Genomic DNA, 10,310 nt, shown 5'->3' on the forward strand with positions numbered 1-10,310 from the left:
ATTTTTACCTTTGTTGACACTGGGAGCATCATCTCTCCTTTTTGGTGGTTTGGCTTTGGACTTGAAAACAGCCCCTTCGTCTTTCCTCCCATTTGACCTTCATGAAGTAGAGGAGCCCGGATTTTGAAATGACCGAGTTCTTTTCCATTTAAGCTGTCGTTCCACCTTTATTGCCATGTGGACCATGTCCTCCAACTCCATGCAGTTCTGCAACTTCACCACGTTGGCAATGTCTTGATTCAGCCCATTTAGAAACCTTGCCATGGTAGCTTCTTTATCCTCCTCTACATTTGCCCGAATCATGGCAATCTCCATCTCTTTATGGTAGTCATCCACGCTCCTATAGCCTTGAGTAAGACTCTGTAATTTCTTATACAAGTCCTTATAGTAGTGACTAGGAACAAACTGCCTCCTCATGATGGCCTTCATTTCCTCCCAAGTCTCAATAGGTCTCTCATGGTTTCTCCTTCTGTTCATTACAAGTTGATCCCACCATATAATAGCATAGTCAGTAAATTTAATGACAGCGAGTTTTACCTTTTTCTCCTCAGAGTAGTTGTGGCACTCAAAGATTAACTCCACCTTCTTCTCCCACTCCAAGTATGCTTTTGGATCATTTTTCCCTTGGAATGTTGGTATCTTCATTTTTATGTTTCCCAGGTTTCTATCAATCCCTTCTTGCCATCTTGGATCTCTTTGGAAACCTCTACCACGCCTTTCTCCTCTTGGCACAAACCTACCCTCATTGTTCAATGAGACTTGATCTTCTTCATCTTCAAACTCATCCTCGTGGTAGTCATCAGAATCATCCATGTCCCGCCTTTCTTGCCTTCTAGCATTAGGGCCTCTTTGGGAACGCTCCTCACGCAAAGTAGCAATAACAGTGTCTTGCCTATCCATCCGATCCCAAATCTCATTAAACGCCCCGTTCATGCGTTCAAATTGTTGTTGCATAGCCTGCAAAATGATGGACGACTCCTCCCCTCCTTCCCTATTTGATGTTTCGCCCTTGGAAGACATACTTTTGAAAAAAACAGAGAATTGTTAGAAATAATTCCTCACAACACTCCCTCACGTGTTTGCACTCAAATTATGTCACTCTCACTCGTGTTTCACTCTTAAATTGGCTTTTTCCCGATATTAATCTCACACTCTCCTGCCTTTTTTCACTCGTAGCTTCCCCTTTTCAGTTCTGCATTAAACTAGTAAACTTGATCAAGAAATTCAACTTGTAGTGAAAAACAAATACCAACGGTAAAAAAATATGACAAAAACACAAAATCAAAGGAAGAGGACAAAAGAAAACGATATTCTGGTTTGAGAGAACTGAAACTACTTTTTTTTTTTTGTCTCTTTTTTTTTCTATTTCTTTTCTGATGTCCTTTTTTTCACGTTTTTTTTTTTTTTTTTTGGGAGCTAGGTGCACGATCTTTAGGAATGGCAACGGGTCGGGTTCGGGCCGGGTTTTTGCATACCCGGACCCGACCCGCGGGCCAAGACCCGAAACCCGGACCCGGCCTGAATAATAATCGGGTTTTTTTCTCGGGGCCCAGACCCGCCCGCGGGCCCAGCGGGCCCTCCGTTTAACTTATTGGGCCCAATTTAGCCCAACCAAAAAAAAAAAATTTGAAGCCCATTAAATTTTTTTTCCTAAATTCAAGCCCATTCAAGTCATTTAACATGGCCCAAATGCCAAAATTTGCCCTGTTATATGGTAGCCAAATCATTTACCTCCATTTATATCATTATATGGCACCCAAAATCATCTTATATGGCAATAAATTACTTAAAAAGCTACAAAATAAATCTCACAAATCTAAAAAATTACAAAATGTCTTATCCTCCACAAATCAACAAATTAAAAAGACTAAGAAATTGCAAATGGTTTAGAATAATTACAAACCAACAAATTAATCTAACAAGTCTAAGAAATTAAAACGGCTACTAAATTATTACAAAATGTTTAATCGTCCACAACTGTGACACAACTCCCTTCCTCTTCATTAGGCTCCTTATCATCAAGAATTGTTTGAAAATCACAATCACCAGACATAGTTGAAGAACCTACAACAACAAGGAATTAAAAAATGGAATAAACTTCATCAATTTGTAACAAGCAAATATAAAAATACAATTTTGATTTTATAAATAAAAATTAGACAATTACTAACCGTTGATTTCACTCCATAACCAATTCTGAGCACACATCATTGCCTCTATAGTCTTGGGATGTAGCCTACTACGGTGTGGACTTAAAAGCCTCCCACTAGTGCTAAAGGCAGATTACGAAGCAACGGTTGTGACAGGAATGGCTAAAATGGCTCTTGCAATCCTTTGTAAAGTAGGATACTTGAGACCATTACTTTTCCACCATCCCAAAATATCAAAATCTTCACTTCTCTTCAACACTCCCTCATCAATGAAATAATCAAATTCCATTCTAGCACTCCCATGTTTCTTTGAACTATTGTTCACAAACAAATCAAAACATGACATTGACCCACTCAACCTAAACTTCATTTGAGCCGTAGGGCTTGAAGCACTACTTGCAGGAATATGAGAACTTCCTTCATTATTTGCAGGGGACTCATCTAGATCTCCATACTCATCAAGCAAATCATAACAAAGATTCTTTATTTTTTCAATCTCCAAATTTGAATTATCACCATAAATGTTAGGATAATAAAACTCCAATAACTTCATCTTATATCTTGGATCTAAGATAGCGACAACGACCATAACAACACTAACATTAGCCCAATAAAATTAAATTTAGCAAGCATGCTTTCTGCCATTGTAGCTATCATCTCATTTGAAGACAAACTCCAATCATTCAATGCAATTTTCAACTCACACACCAAACTAAAATACATATTAGTTGTGGGGTACTTACGACTGAAAAAAACTTCAGTCACACTATGAAACAACTCCAACTTCCCACAAATATCTTTAGCTAACTCCCAATCATGATCATATGGCAAAGAAGAATAAGATGTTTCACGTTTAGCCAAACGAGGAAAAACATCTTTATAAATCAATGCAGTAGAAAGCATTAAGTAAGTTGAATTCCAACGAGTTTTACAATCTAAGACTAACTCTTTGGTGCATTGAACACGCAATTGTCGTGCATTTTCTTCAAATTTTTGCCTCCTTTTTGGTGATCCGGTCAATAAATCACACTATCACGAATCCTTTCAATACCATCACCAATAAGAGACAATCCATCTTGAACAATTAAATTCAAAATATGTGCGGCACATCTCATATGCAACATAGACCCACCCAACATGAGAGAACTAGTATCAAGCTTATTCAAGAGAAGTCTTATCATAGCATCATTAGTACTACAATTATCAACGGTTATTGTAGACAACTTCCTATCAATATTCCACTCTAAAAAGCAATCAACAAGGACATCAGCAAGGACATCTTTTGTGTGTGGAGAAGGAACATAAACAAACCTAAAAAAATAATAGGAATAATTATAACATAACTCAATAAACATTCTAAATGTAAAGTCTTTAACATTCAATTTATAGATAAAAAAATTACCTTAAAACCCGGCTTTGCAACGTCCAAGTATGATCAATAAAATGAGCGGTAATGACCATAAACCCTCTCTTTTTGTTACTTGAAGTCCACATATCAGTTGTAATTGCCATCCTACTTCCATTCTTGTCCGTCATCTTCAAAGCTTTCTCCCTCTCATTATCATAGATTTTAAGAATGTCACTCTTCAAAGTATTTCTTGTGACAAGTTTAAACAACGGTCGAAGAGAAACCACAAATTCTCTAAATCCAATGTGGTCAACTATTGAAAGGGGGTATTCATGTAGGATGACCATACGAGCAAGATTATTCCTCACTTTGCCTTGATCAAATTGATAAGCATTTAAACTCATAGTTCCATCCACCTTATTTTGTTGTTTAATTAACACTTGTTGTCGCATATCCCTTATATCTTTAAACTTCAACCGTGGACATCTTGCTAAATGATTACGTAAATGGGTTGTACCTTGGCTAGAATCACCCAAGTAAAGTTTGCTACAATGATGACATTGGGCTTTAATTTTTCCATCAACTTTCTTCCTTGTAAAATGATCCCAAACATCTGAGGTAGTCTTTCTTTTTCTAGTTGTATCCAACTCCAAGCCCTCATTTGTAGGCTCTCGCTCTCCCTCTCCTCCTCCCCCTTCTTGTTCCTCTAACTCTAAGTCTTCTCCTAAGTCCACCGTTGGGGATTTTGGACTCCTAATTGGTTCAAAAGTTTAGGAATTAGAATCACAACAAATATACTTAAATTTATTATGTGACATACTCATTGATTAATACGCACAAATTCATAAATACACAGATTCACAAATTCTATCAACCCAAATATAATTAAACATAATTAACTACAAATTCCAAACGCTTACTCGTTGTTTAATGGGCATAAAGGTGATGGTGATCACGAGGAGTGAGTTGCCGAGCGACAATGGTGAGGGTGAACGTGAAAATGGTGAAGAAGGCCGCATAGGCAGGCAAAGGAAAACGTTCGGTTCTCAAGGGAGAGCCACTTGGCGAGGAAGAACTAGATTTGTTTCTCAAGGGAGAGCGCTCGGCGAGGAAGAACTAGATTTGTTTGTGTTTTCCATCTCCGTTTTAGGCTCTGCATTCACAACAAACACAAAATCATGTGACATGAATTACTTGCATACTAGATCAGAAGAAGTTTCTTCAAGACTGTAAATGACACTTATTCTCTTCTTCTACTTTGAATATGGGCTTTTCATTTGAATATGGGCTTAATAGAAGAAAAATTTTAACAGAAGCAAGCTTTAAAATGTTACAGATTAGTACTGAATTATAGACAGCTTACAAAAACTGTGCAAAAGATACTCTTTGATGCATCTATTGAAGAAACTTCCAAGGTTTTAAATGTCATGTTCCTATCCATTTCCTCTAATGGTAATTCCCAAACCAATACGAATGGTATTTGGCCAAAAAAGGAGAAAGGCAAACAAATAAGTATAAATGGTGACAATCCCAAAATCTCAATTTCCTACAATAAATTCAACCCAAGGCCTCTACCGCTCATTACATAATAAGTATGAATCACCCAAAATCAAATTAATTAAAATTTAAATATAACAAAATAAAGAGAGATCTTCCAATGTTTTAATCTCTACTTAAAGTTCTTGCTGTTGCAACTCCAAAGATGGATATTAAATAGCAAACCCAACAAAACACCTGAAAATCCTCTCACCACTTTCTCCACAGAAAATCCCAACTCAACCACCACACCAATCATCTAAAAGTCTGAAACTAACTAACGAGAAAGCCTTAAAACTCCAAAATGGCAGATTCACATCATTAGCAATAATAATTCTAAATCAGAGAAAAAGGCTTTTTACATAATCGACCCTTTAAACAAAAGAAAAACTTAACACAGTAAATAACACCATAAGGCAATTAAAAGCATTAGAAGAATCTAAATATGGAGAGCTAATTGGCAAAAATGACACTTATTTATGAATCACAGATACACACAATACCTCAAAATGTAATATGGAGAGACAAGGAAAAAATCGTTGCAATCACAAACCTTCCCAGTTCTCACACATCTAAACCGCACCTCCTTGTATTACACAAACCAACTAAGATTTTAGCCAAAATCAACTGCTTCTATTCTCAAAGTAACTGTCGTTGATTTATTATGACTAATTAGCTCATAATCATCAGTGACAAGCATGTCATAGCCAAAATTAAATTAGATATAATGCAATTATGCAACATATAAATCGTAAATCTAAAGCCATTCCCACTTCAAAGCTCATTTCTTTTTTCTTTTTTTTTCTTAAAAAAAAAAAAAAAGGAATAAAACCCAAATCAAAATGTGGATTTTCATTTTACCAAGTGAAGAAACAAACAAAACCCCAAACTCAAAGTGATCACATCGGCAAAAAAGAAGGATACCCATAAGCCCTAAAATTCAAATCCATCAACAAACTTAATCTTTTAAAAAAAAAAGCATAATTAGGATCTTAATCAAGATACTAACCTTAAAAGCAAACGGACAAAACCCAAAACTGAAAAAACAAAAGGAAATAAAAGAAGCAATTAAAAGAAGACAAACCAAACCTCGGGATGGATGACGATGAAGAAGAAGATGGAGACGATGATGACGATGAAAGGTGGTGATGTTGGTGTGACGATGATGACGATGAAAGGCGAGGCCGCGAGGCGAGGCGAGGCGAGAGCTGCGGCTGGCTGTGAGTGTGAGAGAGGCGAGGCGAGGGCTGTGTGCTGGCGAGGCGAGGCGAGGGCTGTGTGCTGGCGAGGCGAGGCGAGAGCTGCGGCTGGCTGAGGCTGTGAGTGTGAGAGAGGCGAGAGGGCAGGGGCGCAGGGCTGAGTGTGAGAGGCGGCTGGTGTGAGTGTGAGAGAGTAGAGAGTAGAGAATTAGGTTTCTTACAAAATCAGAAAATATATATATAAAGGGTATTTTAGTAATTTCCTATACCAGGTATTTATCCGGGTCGGGTTCCGGGTCGGGTATGGATTTTTTTGATAAAACCCGAACCCGCTTCGGGTTTTTTTTTTAAATCCATACCCGACCCTATTCTTTATCGGACCGGGTAAAACCCGGCCCATTAGGGTCGGGCTAGACCGGGTATCCGCGGGTCGGATTTAAATTGCCATCCCTAACGATCTTAACCTAGTGGACCTCAACAAAAACAAAGAAATAAGAACGATGAATGAAGAACACAAAAGAAACAAGATAGGATGATAAAAAGAAACAAAAGATAAAGGGATAGAAAACTGATTTTAGAACCTGTGCTCTGATACCAAATGATACGAACCTCAATCGACATGCTTTGAGACCCAACAAAAATATTGGAATACTAGCCCAAGAAAGCTAAAATTCAAATTTTGATAGAAATCTTGACCCAACGTTTAGAATCGAAACGCGAACCAAATGTATAAGTATGACCTTGAGCTAGTGATTATAATTGAATCACGAATCGAAGGTATAAAGTTTAAACGCCACAAGGAAGAATCCTTGATAAGTTCATAGTTCCTGAAGAACCAAAAGAAGAGCAAAGCCTCACCTTTTCTGATTTTTATTCAATAATATATAAAAAAACGTTTACAGACTTAAGGGCCTATTTAAGAGCTCCATAAAACTTGACAGACAAGAAAATATATTTTAAAATAACTCGTAATTGATACCTTACCATATCATGAATCAAATTTGACTTAAAAAGCATTAAATGCACCTAAAAACAAGGAAAATACCTAAAAAACGTTCTAAATAATAAAAGCCCTAAATTCAGGTAGATTTTGTCTGAAATAACAGCTCCAGAATAGGAAAAAAATCTCCATTAATTGATATAGAGTTAGAAAGTCAATCAGCCATTAATCCCCGCCATAAATCACTCCCAATTAAGCCAGATCAACCTTGAATTAAATTTATTACGTTTTCATCTTCCTTTGGGCCAAGCTTGGAATGTCCTGTGCTAAAATTAGCCCAAATCTCTTGAATCAGCCCATTAAGTGCTTTTTTGATCTTCTTGGATCTTGCTTTTGTAATAGGCCCAACTGGAACATGCAATAGATCCTTGAATGCTTGTTGATTCTCATCAACAAGGACTAGAGTTCATGCATGTCTTCAGGAAGCAGAAGGGCTTTCTTCAGACACTTAGACAGTATGCCAGATTTGCCCTTCTGGGAGTCCCGAAGGGTGGCATCATCCATAACTAGATCCCCTGAGCTCAGTACGAAAGATGGGTTCCATATTGAGCCCTTAGAGCGCTGCTTTCCCTTTTTCAGTAGATGTTCCCTTTTTCAGGTGGCTACTGTGTTGGGCGGGTTATTTCCCCCTCCTTGGTGCCCTCGGATCCCTTGCCCCTCTTTCTTTTCTTCTTAGGAGCATCACCAAAGAAAGCACCCGTAGGGATAGGGGTTGGTGGTCGAGGCACCACAGGAACACTGGGAGCATTACCCCTAGCATCGACTGTGAGTAATGCCAGCAAATCTAGAGTCTTCTCTTCTAGAACCATTGCTTTGGGGATGTTGGATGCTTCTTGACTGGTACTAACGGAAGCAGCAAGAAGACGACGATGAGTGGGGGCTGGGAGATCCTCGACATCTTCTTGATAAAAGACTTCGAAGTCTTCATCTAAGTCCTCTTGGGTAGGTTCGAGCGCATGCTCTTCCTACTCATCGTCAGAGGGGATAGGTTGTTCTTGGGAATAGAGTAGCTTGGCTGCAAGTAAGGTTGATAATTATGCATCTTGGGTTCCTGAAGGAGGAGGTTGCATCAAAAATCCAGGAACAGCTACGTCAATCAACGCTAGCCTTGGATCCTTCGCCTTGATCACGTGCTTAGGATTTTGAAAGTGATTAGAGATGGGCTTAAATCCGAGGATAACGTGCACCACCCGAAGTTGTCTGTCTCGGTGGAGGAAGATCTCTGATTTAAGGATTCGGTTGAGATCCACGAAGTTTACCAAGCTCTTGGTTAGGGCTGTATGAAATTCGTCTGCAAGTAGACAGAAAGTGTAAGTCACAAGCTGATTTAGTTCTTTAAAAAAAAAAAAAAAAGAAGCTAGGAGAAAGTGGATGCCCTAAGTTAATCTATAATCTGTGGGAACCCTACCTAGTTCCCTATCTTAGGTAGGACAATGCAACCCATCATGCCAGTCTCCCGAGACAATGAGGAAGTCTTTGTCCATGCCTTTATTCGACTCAGATATACAAGAGATTAACCTAACAGAGGGGACCCTACGCTTGAAGTGGTAATCAATATCTTTTCCTTTTTGGCAATTGTATACCTAGTTTACATCGTTTCGTGTGAGGTTAGTCCTCATCTTTCATTTTATCATATCTACACTACTGAGGACCCTAAAATCGTTGGGAGAGCATTGGGTTGGGGATAACCTATAATTAATAAGAAAGTCCCTAGTAACCCTACCCATTGGAATTTCCATCTCGCCTTCTATGAAGACGATCATCAGAATAACTACTGAACCAGGTGGTCTGTTTATGACTAATCATTCACCTAGTTCACAATGTTGGATTTCAACATTGTTGGGAATCCTATACTTAGCCCTAAAAGCGGCTATGCCTTCGAGAGTGTCAACTAGCCTAGTAAATCTACCCATAGGTCTTTATAAGGTTAAATTATAAAAAACAAAAAATAATAGCAACAAGTAAATCCTTATGTGATACGGAGTGTGAGACCAAATGCACCTACAAGCATTAGAAAAGCTTCTCTTCGGACTGCTGCTTCAACGAAAAATTGGAAAATAAGTAAATGGGATAGAATTGCTTCCAAAACCTTCTTATATAGCAGTAAAAAATGAGCGGTAAATTTCCTGCTCAATAAACTACGGAAAATGAGGACCATAGGATCATTATCTTGTTGTAGAACGTGGGGGGAACGAACAACCACCTAACGCAATAACTGCAGGAATGTGGATACTGAAGCGTCAGGGATGTGCAGAAGACAGCTAAAACAACATCTCCACATGGGAACGCACTTGGCACGTACTGCCCAACCTAGTGTTACTAAAACCTTACTCTTAGATCAAGTTTTAATAGCAAGGTTTTAGGGGGCTAATGTGGGGTGTCTGAGGACCAAGAAGAATAAGGAGCGTGATGTCCTTCACCAACTCATTTGTAAAGCACCTTTGACCTGAGAAGTTGGTCTACCTGAGTAGAGGATGGGGAAGGTACATAATGTCTTATGAGCACCTGAGTGGGAGAAATAGCATTCTAGGAGAGGAATAGTGTAGTGGGAGGAAGCTCCCTAAAAGGGTATACCTACCACCCCGCATTGAATGCTCTGTAACAACCTTATTAGCTGCATCAATGAAGAAGTGACCACTGAACAGTGTCTTCACAACTAGCAACCCCTCTACCACCTTCAGTAAAGCCTTGATGGGACAAGTATCAAAGGAAGAGTTTTTAGGCGTACAAGTGGAGGGTCAGGATAACAAAAATGAGGATATATAAGAAGAAAGAAGCTCTACAATGGGGGGACTTTTTTGAGAGATAGAAAAGAAAAGAACAGAAAAAAGAATAGTGTATTGACTGATATAAACCCGAGAAAGACTTATATAAGAACACTTCCTCGAAAGGGATCAAGGAGAGTTTTTTTTAATAATTGCTTGACTCATTCTTCCTTAACTGTGATCCACTTCACTAGCCTAAAGCTTAACGAGCAACTTTTGTCTCCGGTCACACAATGCATGCAACAACAAGTGCAACAACCCCAAGACGGCCCTTAAAATAATCTTTATATATGTCTAGGGTTGTGAGAAAAG

At 38.6% G+C, this 10,310-nt stretch overlaps 1 pseudogene; it reads right to left on the bottom strand.

Annotated features, from left to right (window-relative positions):
- Positions 1-1,863: 1,863 nt before the first annotated feature.
- On the bottom strand, positions 1,864-4,939 carry LOC142625143 (zinc finger BED domain-containing protein RICESLEEPER 2-like; annotated as a pseudogene).
- Between the last annotated feature and the right edge of the window lie 5,371 nt (positions 4,940-10,310).

The sequence above is a fragment of the Castanea sativa genome, chromosome 2, assembly GCF_040712315.1.
Source record: "Castanea sativa cultivar Marrone di Chiusa Pesio chromosome 2, ASM4071231v1".
Lineage (NCBI taxonomy): Eukaryota > Viridiplantae > Streptophyta > Magnoliopsida > Fagales > Fagaceae > Castanea > Castanea sativa.